At 39.9% G+C, this 17,501-nt stretch overlaps 1 protein-coding gene and 1 pseudogene across 1 annotated transcript in view; both read left to right on the forward strand.

The window, feature by feature from the left end:
* The window catches only part of DPYSL2 (dihydropyrimidinase like 2), a 140,054-nt gene that overhangs the window by 20,731 nt on the left and 101,822 nt on the right, over positions 1 to 17,501 (forward strand). The window lies entirely within an intron of this gene.
* On the forward strand, positions 13,004 to 13,701 carry LOC129042466 (proteasome activator complex subunit 2-like; annotated as a pseudogene).

The following is a 17,501-nucleotide window of genomic DNA, read 5'->3' on the forward strand; positions in this document are numbered from 1 at the left end:
CCCAAAGCCCTGGGATTATAGGCATGAACCACCACACCCATCCCAAATCTTGTATTTTATCTAGCTACAGCATTTCTATGACTGTTTCCTCATCACTTAAATTAGGGTTAGAACAGTGTCTACATCATTATGTGTCTTAGTCCAAGCTGCTATAACAAATCGGCATAGATTGGGTGGCTTGAACAACAAATATTTATTTCTCACAGTTCTGGAGGATGGCAGTCGGAGATCAGGGTGCCAGCATGATTGGGTTCTGTTGAAGGACTTCTTCCACATTGCAGACTTTGTACTTCTTTTCTCCTCGCGTGGCAGAAGGAGTGTGAATTAGCTCTTTATTCTCTTCTCACAAGGGAACTAACTGCAGTGTGAGGGCCCCACCCTCGTGACTTGATCAACTCTCAAAGGCCCTACCTCCAGATACCATCACAATAGGGATTAGATTTGGCCATGTGAATTTTAGGGGGACATATAAATCCAGTCCATAACATGAGGATTGTTTAGGGGATTTAAATATATCATACATATAAAGTTTTGGAGCACGGGCTGGCACATAAGAAAAACCCAACTAGAGGTTTCCCGTAGAGGTCATACTCTGATGTTGCATGACCTTTTTCTGCTCTCATTTGAAACCTGAATTCATTTCACAGAATGTAAGTACAGAGATTGCAGTGGAAACAATAAATAGAAAAGCATGCTATGTTTGGGCCCGTTTATACAAAACGGAATGCTGAGATTTATATATATATATATATATTTTTTTTTTTTTCAGTGTAGGGAGCATGTGCAACAGTGTTATGAACTGGGATGCAAACTAGTTATCTACTTAGATGAGCTGGTCAAGATGATATTGTTAATTTGCCGACATTGCTTTGAAATGAATGTGCCAGGACATAGTGCAGTATATTCTGTGGCAACAACAGGAACTTCATGTTAACACACAGTGGCGTTATCCTTGTAAAGTATTGTTACAAATTAATACAACTTTCTTCCCATCAAAATTATAAGCTCTCTATGGGTAGTGTGTGTGTGTGTGTGTGTGTGTGTGTGTGTGTGTGTTTGAGATGAGGTCTCACTCTGTCACCCAGGCTGGAGTACAGTGGTGTGATCATGGCTCACCACAGCCCCAACCTCCCAGGCTCAGGTGATCCTCCAGCCTCAGCCTCCCAAGTGGCTGGGACTACAGGTACATGCCACCATGCCCAGCTAATTTTTGTATCTTTTTCCTTTTTTTTTTTTTTTTTAGAGACAGGGTCTCGCTAAGTTGCCCAGGCTAGTCTTGAACTCCTGGGCTCAAGTAATCCTCCTGCCTCGACCTCCCAAAGTGCTAGGATTACAGGTGTGAGCCAAGGCACCCAACCTTAATTTTTGTGTTTTTGGTAGAGATGAGGTTTCACCATATTGCCCAGGCTTGTCTCAAACTCCTGGGCTCAGCCTCCCAAAGTGCTGTGATTACAGGCATGAGCCACTGTGTTTGGCTCGTAATTATAGGCCAGGCGTGATGGCTCACGCCTATAATCCCAGCACTTTGGGAGGCTGAGGCGGGTGGATCACCTGAGGTCAGGAGTTCGAGACCAGCCTGGTCAACATGGTGAAACGCCGTCTTTACTAAAAATACAAAAATTAGCCCGGCGTGGTGGCACACACCTGTAATCCCAGCTACTCGGGAGGCTGAAAAGGAAGAATCGCCTGAACCCAGGAGGCAGAGGTTGCAGTGAGCCGAGATTATGCCACTGCACTCCAGCCTGGGCGACAGAGAGAGACTCCATCTGAAAAACAAACAAACAAAACTGTAAATTATTAGGTGGGCATGACATGAATAGTGAATTTATGAAAGGGAATAAATTGTGTTTGAATGAAGAGGAATCTGTAAGTAAGTCTTAAGGAAGCATAACAGAGACAAAAGAGAGACATTTGCAAATTATAGAGAAACAATGAAGGGCAAGATTCTGAATTGCAGCTGTATTGATGGGAAAGGCAGTGAGAAAATGGTGAGAATGATGCAAATAAGCTACATCTTGACTCGGCCACCAAAGGGACTCTATTTGGGAATAGGTGAGAAAATGTCTACTGAATCTGGCAGTTCCTTCCCAAATGACAAGTATATAAATGAAGGTTATGGTAAATAATAAGTATTTTTTTTTAAGTAGAAAGTCTTAAAAATTTGATTTGCTGATGAGTGGCTTAAATAGATTGGTTTATGGCTAAATTAATGTCAAAGGGCTATTAAGAAGTACAGGTAATTCCTACAGAGTTGGTTAGGTAATATTATTACTGCCATTATCATTATTACTGCCTAAATATTTGGGTAATGAAATCAAAGTCAAATGTTCTGGGAGAAGCTGAGGAATGGCTTTGACTCTCCACGTTCCTATTTAGTGGAGCCTATTCTGGGCAGGCTGCCTTCGCTTGTTGCAAAATCAAGATAAGTTCAGGAGCTGCAGGATGATTCAGCATGGAGTCCCAACCTCCAGTCATTTGCTAGTTTTTGTCATATCTGCCTATAACGTTTGCTATTATTTATCTAATATTGTGTAGAAAAAAATTGCTTGTGCTTTTAAAGCTTTTTAAAGACTGTCTTTTGGAGAAATTTAAAATATAAAGAAAAATTACAAAAATGATGCAGAATTTTTGTAGACCTTTCACCTAGTTTCCTGCATTGTTGGCATTTTACTGCATTGACCTTACTATCATTCTCTCTCTTCACACACACACACACACACACACACACACACACACACCTGTATATTTTTTCTCATTCGAGAGTAAGTTGCAGATATGATGCCCCATTTCCCCTTAATACTTCAGTGTATATTTCATAAAAGACAAGATTACTTTTCTTCATGACCAAAGTGAAACCATCAAAATCAGAAAATTAGCAGTGATACAATACTACCCTCTAATCCCCAGACTTTGTTCAAATTTCACCAATTATCCAATAACATTCTTTAGTAGGTCCAACATTCAAGTCAGGATTATCATTTACTTGTCATGTATTTTTTCCTTCTATCTGGAAGAGTTCATCTTTCCTTGGCTCATATAACCTTAACACTTAATGAAAACTACAGGCCAGTTATTTTGTAGACTGCCTCTCAGTTTGGAATCATCTGGTGTTGCTTCATGATTTATACATTTTTGTCATGACTATGTCTGAAGCAATGCTGGATCTTCTGGGAGAATCCTATCATGAAGTGCAGGATGTCAATTTATCCCATTATTTGTCATCTTAACTCTGGTCACTTGATAAAGGAGGTAGCTATCAGATCTATTCACTGTAATGTCAATTAAGAAAAATTTTATACTTATTGATGAGGAGTGATGTCAGCAAGATGGTGGACTAGGAGGCACCAGTGCTTATCTCCCCAACAAAAACAATGAACAAACAGCTACTTGCCAATGAAAATAGTTATGGGAGAGCTCTAGAGTACAATAAAGGAACTATAGTAACCCAGTGGAGCATGAAAACTGAGGATGACCACATAGAAAAGTGTAGGAAGCATTTTAACCCATGCTACCCCTCCCTCAGTCTGGTATAGGTAGGTGCCAAGAGTGATCCCTTGGCATGACCTCTCCCTGTGGGGGAAAAAGGGAGCAGGAGGACCCCAGTGGTCCTCATCACTGCCAAGAACACTAACAGCTTTCTCCCCACGGTCTTCAATGATGTTGAGCCCGTGTAATGAAGCTTCCTGGAGTCTACAAAGCTGTTCCTGCCTTGAGGAAGGAGCTGCTATTATGTTTCCACAAGAGTAAGAACCACCACTGTGTCCTGCCCTCCTTCAGGGCCAAAGCCACTACCTCCTTCCCACAATCACGTGCATGCTCCAGACCCTAGCTCCATGGCTACCGTGCATGTTCCCATGCCTCAGACACCAGCACAGTCACTGCAGTGAGTGTATTTACAAGCCAGACCTGTTGCAAAGAGGGATTCTCTTGGGCATGACATCTCCCAGTGAGATAAAAGAAGACCACTGGGCCCCAGTAGCCTTTAACACCAAGGACCCCAACAACCCTCACCACAGCAACAGCCATTTGCAACCTTGGCCACTAAGGACCACTATAGAATCCAACAATGTTTTTCAGCCCTTGCTCCCCTCCATCCCTCCCCCTTCTAGTAGTTCCCAGTGTCTATTGTTCCCATCTTTATGTCCACGTGTACTCAGTGTTTAGCTCCCACTAATAAGTGAGAACACACAGAATTTTGTTTTCTGTTTCTGCATTAAATTGCTTAACTACCTCTACTTTTAACATATTTTAGGCATTAGGACTTGCTTAGCCTTTAATACACAGGAATATTAACTAAAATGCACATATAGAACAATGGTTAGACAATCTGAACTAATTTAGCTTATGGGTAGAGAACCCTTCTCTCTGCATGCTTCCTTCTCTCCCTACCCACCACCACCCAGTGATTAGTCAGCATCAAAACATCCAGTTTCACAATTCCTTTCCCAAATGCAACCACTCCTGTGAGATAACAAAAAAATATTTAAACGGTGTTACTGTAGCCCTCTACTTTTAGCATATGTTGTGCACTTTTAAACATCTAGAAAGACTAGGTGTTTCAAATAGGGCCTAAGTTTTCCACCATATACACAGTAATGTGGAATAAATGGTACACATGTAATAAAGGCTCTAATTTGAAAGTGTTATTTATTTATTTATTTATAGACAGAGTCTCACTCTGTTGCCTAGGCTGGAGTGCAGTGGTGTGATCTTAGCTCACTGCAACCTCTGCCTCCTGGGTTCAAGCGATTCTCCTGCCTCAACCTCCCGAGTAGCTGGGACTATAGGGATGCACCACCACATCTGGCTAATTTTTGTCTGACCTCAGCAGACAGAGCTCCATGGAAACTACACCACCATGCCCTTCCTGAAGGCAGAACTGTTGCTACCTTCCCCGCCCTGCCAGAGTAGGATCGCCACACTCCACCCAGCCAACACCCTCACACCCACCTGTAGTTGTAGGTCTTTCCCCACTGAAGCCAGCCTGTTAAGTCTGGAAGAAGTGACTGTTTCCACAAGTGCATAGATACCAACACCAACATATGGCTATAAGAAACAAACAAACAAAAAATCAAGGAAACATGAAACCACCAAAAGGACACAATAATTTTTCAATAATTGACCCTAAAGCAATGAAAATCTACAAATTGCCTGACAGGGAAATCAAAATAATTGTTTTAAGGAAGCTTAGTGAGCTACAAGAGAACACAAGCAGACAACCCAATTAAATCAGGAAAACAATGCACAAACCTAATGGGAAGTTCAACAAAGAGATACAATAATCTTAAAACCTCAGACATTCTGGGGCTGAAGAGTGCAATGAATGAAATGAGAAATTCAGTAAACAGCTTCAACAGTAGACTTGATCAAGCGTAAGAAAAAAAATCGGTAAACTTGAAGACAGGCCATTTAATACTATTTAGTCAGAGGATAAAAAAATGAAAAAAGAGTGAAAAAAGACTACAGGATTTATAGGACACCATTAAGTGAACCAATGCACATATTATAAGAGTTCTAGAAGGGGAACAGAGAAAGGGGTAGAAAGCTCATTTAAATAAATAATGGCTGAAAACTTTCCACACATGGTTGGAGAGAAATGGACATCCAGATTTCTGAATCTCAAAGATCCCCAAATAGGATCAACCACGGAAGACTACAAGTGCTCCTTAACAATGGATGTCCTGATAAACCCACTGTAAGTTGAACATATTGTAAGTTGAAAATATATTTAGGCCAGGCATGGTGGCTCACACCTGTAATCCTAGCACTTTGGGAGGCTGAGGCAGGCAGATCACCTGAAGTTGGGAGTTTGAGACCAGCCTGGCTAACATGGTGAAATCCTTTCTCTACTAAAAATACAAAATTACCTAGGCATGGTGGCATGTGCCTGTAATCCCAGCTACTCAGGAGGCTGAGGCAGGAGAATTGCTTGAACCCGGGAGGCAGAGGTTGCAGTGAGCCGAGAACATGACATTGCATTCCAGCTTTGGTGACAGAGTGAGACTCCGTCTCAAAAAAAAAAAGGAAATATATTTAATACCCAATAAAGCCATCAGGAAGTGAAAAAATTGTAAGTTGAACCATCATAAGTCCAGATGCTCCTCAACTTGTAATGGAGTTAAGTTCTGATAAACCCACCGTAAAGTCAAAAAATCTTAAGTCAAAACACCATGCTGGGAATTTGTCTGTACACCAAGACACATTTTAATCAAGTTGTTGAAAGTTAAGGACAAATAAAGAATTTTCAAAGCAGCAAGAGAAAAGTGATTTGTCACTTTTAAGAGAATTTCTATTAGAATATTAGTAGATTTCTTGGCAGAAACTTCGCAGACCAGGAGACAATGGGATGATGTGTTCTAAATATTGAAAAAAACCCAACTTTCAATCAGGAGTACTATACCAGGCAAAATTATCCTTTAAAAGGGATGGAGAGATAGTTTTTCTCAAACAAACAAAAATGAAGGAGTTCATTACCACTAGACCTAACTTACTTATCATTTACTTGTCAAGTCTTTTTTTTCTTCTATCTGGAACAAAAAAAAATGCTTCAGAGACTTCTTCAAATTGAAATAAAATGATCTTAAACAGCAACACACACACAAGCATATGAAAGCATAAATCACACAGGGAAAGGTGAATATATAGACGCAGACAGATTCATGTAACACTGTAAAGATGGTATGTAAATTACTGTTAACCCTAATGTAAAAGTTATTAGAGAAAATGTCGCTAATGGATATACGATATAAAAAGAAGCATTCTTTGTCTACAAGAATACAAAGTGCTTGTGTGGGGGAGTAAAATGGTAGTGTTTTTGTATGCATTTGAACTTAAAATATAAGGTTAAAAACTATAAGATATTTTACACAAGCCTTTATCTAATAGCAAAGAAAAAAACCTGTAACAGATACACAAAAGATGAAAAATCAAAGTATATTACTACAAAAATCATCAAACAACAAAGGAAGACAGCAAGAAAACAAGAGTCAAAATAATGCAAGACAAATAGAAAATAATTAACAAAATGGCAATGGTAAGTCCTCATCAATAATTACTTAAATGTAAATGGATTAATCTCACCAATCAAAAGGTGTAAAGGCTGGGTGTGGTGACTAATGCCTGTAATCCCAACAATTTGGGAGGCCCAGGCGGGAAGATTGCTTGAGCCCAGGAGTTTGAGACCAGCCTGGGCTCAAACTATGTCTTTAACATAGGGAAACCCCATATCTACAAAAAAATTTTAAAAATTAGCCAGGTGTGGTTGTGCATGTCTGCAGTCCTAGCTACTAGGAAGGCTGAGGTGGGAGGATCACTTGAGGCCGGGAGGTTGAGGCTGCAGTGAGCCAAGCTCACCACTGAACTCTAGTCTGGGTGACAGTCTGAGTGACCTTGTCTCAAAAACAAAATAAAACAACAAAAAGCCCACAAAAGGTATAGAGTCACTGAATGAATAAAAAACAAGATACAGTCATATACTGTCTATAATAGATACACTTTACTTATTGTTTCCAGGTTTTAAAAATTACCTTATTACTTTAGGCTCTATGGTACATGTAATAAGCCTAAAGTATAATAATAATAATAGTAATAATAATAAAAAATAAAAAATAAATAAGTAAATAAATAAAATAAAAAAAAAGAAACTTAAAAAAAAAATTACCTTATTAAAAAAATTTTTTTTTTTTTTGAGGTGGCAGTCTTGCTCTGTTGCCCAGGCTGGAGTGTAGTGGCGTGATCATAGCTCACTGGAACCTCAACCTCGTGGGCTCAAGTTGTCTTCCTGCCTCTGCCTTCTGAGTAGTTGGGGCTACAGGCATGTACCACTGTGCCCAACTATTATAATTTTAAATTTTTTTTTGTAGAGATGAGGTCTCACTCTGTTTCTCAGGTATGTTTTAAACTCTGGCTTCAGGTGATCCTTCTGCCTCATCCTCGTAAAGTGTTGGGATTACAGGAGTGAGCTACCACACCTGGCCTAACTTTTATTTTTAAAAAGTTACTACATGCATTATAGGAAAATGAAAAACACAAGAAGCAAATAACAAAGTTGTCCACAATCACAAGCAGTTTACAGTTTGCTGTGTCCTTCTAGGTCCTGTGTGTGTTTAGACACAATATCCAGTTTTATTGGATTGAGAGCATACAGTATGTATGTTTCATGCTTTTTCACACATCATGAATATTTACCAATTTAAAATCCCAAAGTGATATGAATATTTTGATAACCAAGAATACACGACACCAACTCAATCTGTTAGAAAAAAGTATAATCCCACCTCTTTTGAGACAAAAATTTCATAGAAGACAAAAATGGCAACACTCCTCTAGATAAAGGTATTGGCAGAATTCCGATTAAAATACTGCTTTCCTTAATGTTCAATTTAAAGTGAAACATAAAGCAACAGAGTACACCAAGTATAGTTTGTAAGATATCAGATCTATACCATTCAAATGTTAGCAAGGAGGTATATTTCCATTGAATTACTTAATTTATTCTTGCAATTCAGCCAAGGAGATGCACATACGTCGGTTGGCTACAGTCAAAATGTAAATATGAACACATCTGCATACATCTCTCCCTTCACACTTCCTTCTGCTCCTCTGCTGCCTACCTAACAAGTCCTGATATACACTGCTAAGGGATGGGTTAACAATTCTGTATCCAAGGTTCATTTTTTGTACCAATTATAAGATGATACTTACAAATTGGCTAATTCACTGGCTCTACTTTGTTTTTTTGTTGTTGTTGTTTGTTTGTTTTGTTTTTTTTTTTTTTTGAGATGGAGTTTTGCTCTTGTTGCCCAGGCTGGAGTGCAATGGCAGGACCTTGGCTCACTACAACCTCTGCCTCCAGGGTTCAAGCGATTCTCCTGCCTCAGCCTCCCAAGTAGCTGGGATTACAGGCATGCGCCACCACGCCCAGCTAATTTTATGTTTTTAGTAGAGACAGGGTTTTACCATGTTGTTCAGGCTTGTCTCGAACTACTCACTTCAGGTGATCTGCCCACCTCGGCCTCCCAAAGTGCTGGGATTACAGGCGTGAGCCACCGCGCCTGGCCACTAGCTCTACTTTTTATCATACATTGTTTGATTAGGGTGTTCCTTTTTAAAAGATACTTTCAGTCCGGGCTGGTCTTGAACTCCTGACCTCAGGTGATCCACCTGCCTTGGCCTTCCAAAGTGCTAGGATTACAGGCATGAGCCCCTGTACCCAGCCTGAAAGTATCTTTTAAATAGGAACATTCTAGCCTAGAACCCTTTTCCTTCCTACTTCTGTCAACCCAATGGACAGATATAAGCATCTATAGTACTTAGCAGGGATTTTCACAATTTCACTTCCATAAGGGCTAAGAACAGTCTTTTCTATGAATTTTAATACAAAATAGACTCAATGTATTAGTTTACTAACCCTACTTTTGTCATATGCTGGCGACCTCTTTAACATCTAGAAGGACTAGATGTTCTAAATCAGGACTTGCTTGTCCTTTTCTATGGTATAAACATAGCCAAGTAAAAGATAATGCACGGACATAAGGGACAGTGGCCAATTGTGCCTCACCACACACACACTAGTATCAAACCCTTTGGAATTCCCTCTCCTCCTTTCTGCCTGAACCAGCGTGAATATAGTAATGTGTACTGCTCAGAGAAGTGGTGTGATCATTCAATTTCCAAAAGACAATATTTCATATGAATTTTACAAAAGGATATTTGCAAAATGTGTTCTTTATTACCGCTACATTTAATATACTTTGTGCACTTCTAAACACCTAGACAGACTAGATGTTTCAAATAAGGACTTAAGTTCGTCTACTATATACACAGTAGTATTAAATAAGCTACACACATGTAACAACGGTTATATCTGAAAGTATCATCTATATTGTTCTGGTCTAGAATCCTTCATTTCTTCCAGTTCCTCTCCACCGCCAATCCGATGGATATAAGTACATGTATCACTTGGATGTGATGTTATCATTTTACATCTAAAAGTCCTTTTGAGAAGACAGCTTTTCTGTGAATTTTAATACAAAGTGTACAAAATGAATAGATACAGTTTAGAATTAAAGACACATGTAGGTTGACAGTAAAGGGATAGAAAAGGATATTTTATGCAAATTGTAACCAAAAGAAACCAGAGGTGGCTATACTCATATCAGACAAAATAGACTTTAGGTCTAAAACTGTCTGTAGACACAAGGAAGATCATTTTATAATGATAAAAAGGTCAGTTCTACAGGAAAATATAACAATCATATACACACTCAACATCAGAGCACCTAAATATATAAAGCAAATATTGACAGATCTGAGGACAGGAATTGACAGCAATACATTAATAGCAGGGGACTTCAATACCTCACTTAACAATAAGTGATAGAACATCCAGACAGAAAATCAATAAAGAAACACTGACTTGAACAACACTATGGAACAGATGGACCTAACCACCATATGCAGAACTTCTTATCCAACAGCGGAAGTATGCACATTTTTCTCAGGCACACACAAAACATTCTCTGGGATAGATCACATATTAGGCCACAAAATGGGTCTTAACAAATTTAAGACGTTCAAAATAATTCTAAGTACCTTTTTCAACCACAATGAAATGTAACTACTAATCTATAACAGCAAGAAAATGGGGAAATTCACAAATATGTGGAAACAAAACACAGTCCAGAACAACCATTGGCTCAAAGAAGGTATCAAAAGGGAATTTAAAAAGTGTCTTAGCGAGGTGCAGTGGCTCACGCCTGTAATCTCAGCACTTTGGGAAGCAGGTGGGCAGATCACTTGAGGTCAGGACCTCCAGACTAGCCTGGCTAACATGGTCTGGAGTCCAAGATCATCCTGGCCAACATGGTGAAACCCCATCTCTACTAAAAATACAAAAAATTAGCTGGGCATGGTGGCATGCACCTGTAATCCCAGCTACTCGGGAGGCTGAGGCAAGAGAATCGCTTGAACCCAGGAGGCAGAGGTTGCAGTGAGCTGAGATCATGCCACTGCACTCCAGCCTGAGCAACAAAGTGAGACTCCATCTCAAAAAAAAAAAAAAAAAAAAAAAAATCTCAGCATTGAATTTCCCTGCTCCTTTATCAAAGATAACTCGACAATATTTATGTGTGTTTCTTTCTGGGCTCTCTGCTTTCTTCCCTTGATATGTTTGTCTTGACAACCATAGCTTTATAGTAAATCTTGAAGTCAGAAAGTATCTGACATGTTCTACTCCTTCAATTTCATGTTGCCTATTCTGGGTCTTTTGGCTTTTCATATAAACTTTAGATTTCATTTGTTGATATCCACAAACAATTTGCTGGCATTTTGATTGGGATTTTGATTGTGTCGAATGTATAGATCCAGTTGGGAAGAACTGACATCTTGACAATATTGTCTTCCAATCCATGAACATGGGAATATTTCTTCATTTATTTAGTTCTTCTTTGATTTTGTTCATCAAAAAAATTGTAGGTTTCCTTACGTAGATCTTGGATGCGTTTGTTAGACTTACACCTAAAGATTTCATTTCGTGGGTGCTCATGTAAATTGTATTGTGTTTTTAATTATAAATCCCACTTATTCATTGTTGGTATACAGGAAAGCAATGGACTTTTGTATATTAACCTTGTATCTTGCAACTTTGCTACAATTGCTTATCAGTTCCAGTTTTTTTTGTTGATTGTTTTAGACCTTCTACATAGATGATTACACCATCTGCTCAACAAATATAAAAAATATTAGCATTTTGGTGTATATCTTTCTAGAGTCTTTTAAAAATAAATTAGACACATTTATATTTATTGTGTGTATATACACATAATTGTATGTAACATAAATGTTACATAATTGGGATTCAGTGAGAAAGCTTCTAGTTTCTTATCTGAGATGCTAGGTACTTATGAGTCATGACTTCTATTCTCACAACAAGAAAAATCCTGCAGAGGCCGGGCGTGGTGGCTCACGCCTGTAATCCCAGCACTTTGGGAGGCCGAGACGGGCGGATCACGAGGTCAGCAGATCGAGACCATCCTGGCTGACACGGTGAAACCCCATCTCTACTAAAAATACAAAAAAATTAGCCGGGCGCGGTGGCGGGCGCCTGTAGTCCCAGCTACTCAGGAGGCTGAGGCTGAGGCAGGAGAATGGCTTGAACCCAGGATGCGGAGCTTGCAGTGAGCTGAGATCGCGCCACTGCACTCCCAGCCTGGGCGACAGAGTGAGACTCTGTCTCAAAAAAAAAGAAAAAGGAAAAATCCTGCAGAAACTGAAAATCAACAACTCTTTATCAGTCAGATGATTGAGGTCACAAGGCAAGACACTTCACCTACAATTGGTGAGACAAGCTAATACACAGAATCAAAGCTTACTGGAGGCCAGGAGTGGTGGCTCATGCCTGTAATGCCAGTACTTTGGGAGGTCGAGGTGGGTGGATTGTTTGAGCCAAGGAGTTGGAGGCCAGCCTGGGCAACGTGGCGAAATCCCGTCTCTACTAAAAATGCAAAAATTAGCTGGGTGTGGTGGCACACACCTGTAATCCCAGCTACTCGGGTGGCTGAGGAAAGAAAACTGCTTGAACCCAGGAGGTGGAGGTTGCAGTGAGCCAAGATTGTGCCACTGCACTCTAGCCTGGTTGACAGAGAGAGACCCTGACTGGAAAAAAAAAAAAATTGCTTACTGGAGCACAAGCCCACTGCAGCAGCAAGACCCAGATTCCTTTTACTCAGTACATTGTATCTGCCCTTCAACAAAAAATTACAGGGCAAATTGAAAGACAAAAAACAATTTGAGGAGACAGAACAAGCACCATAACCAGACCCAGATATTGTAGAGATTTTGGATTGCTGACAGGAATTTAAAATAACTATTTAACGTGTTAAGGCCTCTAATGGAAAAAGTGAAAAACATGCAAGAACAGATGCATAATATAAGCAGAGAGATGGGGACTTTAATAAAGAATCAGGACTAGCCAGGAGACCAGAGATCTAGCACCTGGAGCAGCATGGCCCAGCCTTGTGGAGTGCATCTGAGTGGGGAGGCCTGCATGCAGGCAGAGGTCTTCAGGCAAAATCTTTTCCAGGAGGCTGAGGAATTCCCCTACAGATTCTTGCCACAGAAAATCATATATCTGAATCAGCTCTTGCAAGAGGACTCCTTCAATGTGGCTGATCTGACCTCCCTCTGAGCGCCACTGAAATCCCCATCCCAGATCCTCTATCCAAGGATGATGAGTTGGAAACACCTAAGCAGGAGAAGAAAGAAGTCTCCCTGGCATGAGAAGGTCCTGTTCCTGTTCCCCTGGATAAGACAGAAGTCTAGACTCTCAAAGAGAAATGCATTCTCGTGATCACATGGATCCAGCATCTGATCCCCAAGATTGAGGATGGACATTATTTTGGGATATCACTCCGGGAGAAGATGCTGGAGAGGATAAAGGCAGTCAAGACCAAAGTGGTTCCAGACAACCACGTCCAAGTACTTCTCAGAACATGGAGATGCTGTGGCCAAGGCCTCCAAGGAAATTCATGTAATGGATTATTACCAGGCCTTGGTGCACGGGCAAGATGAGGCACCTATAGGGAGATTGGGGACACCGTGCTTGACCTGAGGGCTTTCTATGCTGAGCTTTATCATAATTTCAGAAGCAACCTAGAGAAAATTGTTAACCCAAAGGGTGAAGAGAAGCCGTCTATGTACTGAGCCCAGGGCTAGAGGAGAAATAAATGACTTATACTTTGTGTGGATTAAAAAACAATAATCAAGACCTTTTCCTCTCAGAAGTCCCCTCTCTCACACTAGAGAGAAAGCTATTTTCCTTTCTATTTTTTTTTTACCTATTAAACCTCCATTCCTAAACTCCTAACAGTAATAATAATAATAATAATAATAATAATAATAATAATATTCGGTCCATGTGTGGTGGCTTACGTCTGTAATCCCAGCACTTTGGGAGTCTGAGGCAGGAACATTGTTTGAGCTCAGGAATCCAAGACCAGCCTAAGCACTATAGTGAGACCGCCTCTCTTAAAAAAAAAAAAAAAGTCGCCAGACATGGTAGTGCATGCCTGTGGTCCCAGCTACTTGGGAGGCTGAGGCAGGAGAATCACTTGAGCCTGGTGGTCAAGGCTGCAGTGAGCTGTGATTGCGCCACTGCACTCCAGCCTGGGTGACAGAGTGAGACCTCATCTCAAAAACAAAACCAAACAAAACAAAAAATAGGCCAGGCGCAGTGGCTTACGCCTATAATCCCAGCACTTTGGGAGGCTGAGGCGGGCAGATTATTTGAGGTCAGGAGTTTGAGACCAGCCTGACCAACATGGGGAAGCCCTGTCCCTACTAAAAATACAAAAATTAGCTAGGGGTGGTGGCAGGTTCCTGTAATCCCAGCTACTCAGGAGGCTGAGGCAGGAGAATCACTTGAACCCAGGAGGCAGAGGCTTCAGTGAGCTGAGATCACGCCACTGCACTCCAGCCCAGGTGACAGAGGGAAGACTCTGTCTCAAAAAAAAAATTAAGTAAATAATAATAATAATAATAATCAAAAGGACATGCTAGAAATAAAGAAAACACTATACTAGAAATGAAGAATGCCTTTTATTTGATTGATCAAGAGGCAGGACACAGCCAAAGAAAGAAACAGCTAGCTTGAAGAAATGTCGGTAGAAACTTCCAAAATGGAAATGAAGAGAGAGAAAACAATGAAAATGACAGAACAGAATATCCAAGAAATACAAGAAAATTACCGAAGATTTAACATATGTATGAAGGTGATATCAGAGGGAGCAGAAAGACAGAAAGGGACAGGGGACATACTGGAAGCCATAATGACTGAGAGTTTCTCAGAATTAATGATAGCATACCACAGGTACAGGAAGCTCAGAGAACACCAAGCAGGATCAGTACTACAAAAATCTATCCCTGGGCATATCACATTCAAGCTGCAGAAAATCAAAGTCAGAAAGAAAACCTTGAAAGGAATCAGAAGTAAAAAGCACTTTATATATAGAGGAGCAAGGATAGTGTTATACCGGATTTCTCTTGAGACCCATACAAGCGAGAAGAGAGTGAAGTGAAAGATTTGGTGCTGAAAGAACAAAAACACCAATGTAGAATTTTGTATCCAGCAAGATTGTCCTTCAAAACTGAATGATAAATAAAGACTTTCTCAGACATGTAAATGTTGAGAGAATTTGTCACCAATGACATTGCAAGAAATGTTAAAAAAAAATTCTTCAGAGAGAAGGCAAATGACATAAAAAGAGAGTTGGATCTACTTAAAGAAAGGAAGAGTGTTAGAGAGAAATAAATGAAAGTAAAATAAAGTAAAGTATTTTTAAAATTCTTAATTGACCCAACAGATACCTATTTGTCCAAAATAACAACAGAAACAACAATAATGTATTAGGTAGTTATAGCTTATGGGTAAATTAAATAAGGAAAAGTAACATTACAAGGGATGGGAGCATTGGGAATACTCTGCTGTAAGGTATGTGTATCACCTGTGATGAAGTGGTATAGTGTAATTTGAACATGGACTTGTTGTAAATGTATACTGCAAACTCAAGGGCAATGACCAGAAAAAGCTAAAAAGGGACATAATTGATTTTTTGAGAGGTGAGAAAATGGAGTTACATAAAGTAATCAATTAAAATGACAGAAGGCAGAAATAGAATGAAAGACAAGAAAGAAAGAACAAGGACAAAAATATAAAATAGTAACAAGCATAGAAGATATTAATCCAACTATCAATAATCACTTAAATCTTAATGGTAAATACACCAGTTAAAAGATATTGTCAGAGTGAATTAAAGCAAAATAGACGTAACTATATGCTGTGTACAAGAAACCCACCCTAAATATAAAAATACAGATGGATTAAAAGGATGGAGAAAGATATGTCATGTCTTTTAGTCAGGGTTCTCCAGAAATGTAGACTGATGGGAGATAGACAGACTGATAGATAGATGACAAGTGGCTTATTAGAGGAATTAGCTCACTCCGTTATGAAGGCTGAGAATTCCCATGATAGACTGTCTGCAAGCTGGAGAACCAGGGAAGCTCATAGCTGGCTCAGTGCAAGTCTGAAGGCCTCAGATGCAAGGATGCCTATGGTATAACTCTCAGTCTGAGCCAAAGGCCTGAGAGCTGGTGGGGAGAAGGGGTCTGGTGTAAGTCCCAGAGTACAAGAGCTGGAGAACTCAGAGTTCTGACACCCAAGGGCAGGAGAAAATGGGTATCTTGGCTCTGGAAGTGAGAGAGTTTACCCTTCCTCTGCCTTCCATCCAGGCCCCCAATCAATTGGATGGTGCCCACTCACATTACATGTGGATCTTCCCCACTTTGTCCACTGACTCACACACTAATCTCCCCCAGATATACCCTCATAGACATACCTGGGGCAACCCAATTATTCTAATCAAAAGCCAAACCCTTTGAGCAGAAGAGGGATGGTCTTAGTGCCTACTGACGCACTGAGAATAATTGATCCTTTACCAGCTATCTGAGTATCTTTTCATCCAGTCAAGTTGACAACCCCAATCTACTATCACACCATGCTAACACAAATCAAAGGAAAGTTAGAATAGCTATATTAATTTATGACAAAGTAGACTTCAGAGCTAGGAAAATTATCAGGGATAAAGAGGGGCACAACATACTGATAAAGAAGTCAATTCTCCAACAAGATATAACAATCTTTACTGTATATGTCCCTAACAACAGAGCATCAAAATACATGAGGCAAAAACTGATAGAACTTCAAGGAGATATAAACAAATCTGCTAGTATAGTTGTAGACTTCAACACCCCTCTGTCAGTAACTGACAGATCCAGCAGACAGAAAATCAGTAAGGACATAACAGAACCAAATAACACCATCAACTAAATGGATCTAATTGAAATTTATATTATACATCACCCAACAACAGCAGAATTCACATTCTTCTCAAGCTTACATGGGACATGGAACGTTCACCATTCCAGGCCATAAAACACACCCTTAACACATTTAAAGGAATACAAATCATACAAAGTAAGCTCTGAGACCACAATGAACTTAAACTAGAAATCAATAACAGGAAGATAGCTGGAAAATCCCCAAATACTTTAAGAATATACTTTTATTGTATTTTATTTTTAGAAATGAGGTCTTGCTCTGTCTCCCAGGCTGGAGTGTAGTGGCATAATCATAGCTTACTGCATCCTTGAACTCCTGGGCTCAAGCAATTTTCCTGCCTCAGTCTCCTGAGTAGCTGGGACCACAGAGGCATGCTACCATGCCTGGCTAATTTTTAAATTTTTTGTAAAGACAGGGTCTCACTATGTTGCCAATGCTGGTCTTAAACACTTAGGCTCAAGCAATCCTCCTGTCTCAGCCTCCCAAAACATTGGGATTACAGGTGTGAGCCACAGCACACAGCCTAAACAATATATGTTTGAATATCACATGGGCCAAGGAAGAAATCTCAAAAGAAATTTTAAAAATATTTTTTAACTATGAG

This window comes from Pongo pygmaeus, chromosome 7 (assembly GCF_028885625.2).
Source record: "Pongo pygmaeus isolate AG05252 chromosome 7, NHGRI_mPonPyg2-v2.0_pri, whole genome shotgun sequence".
Lineage (NCBI taxonomy): Eukaryota > Metazoa > Chordata > Mammalia > Primates > Hominidae > Pongo > Pongo pygmaeus.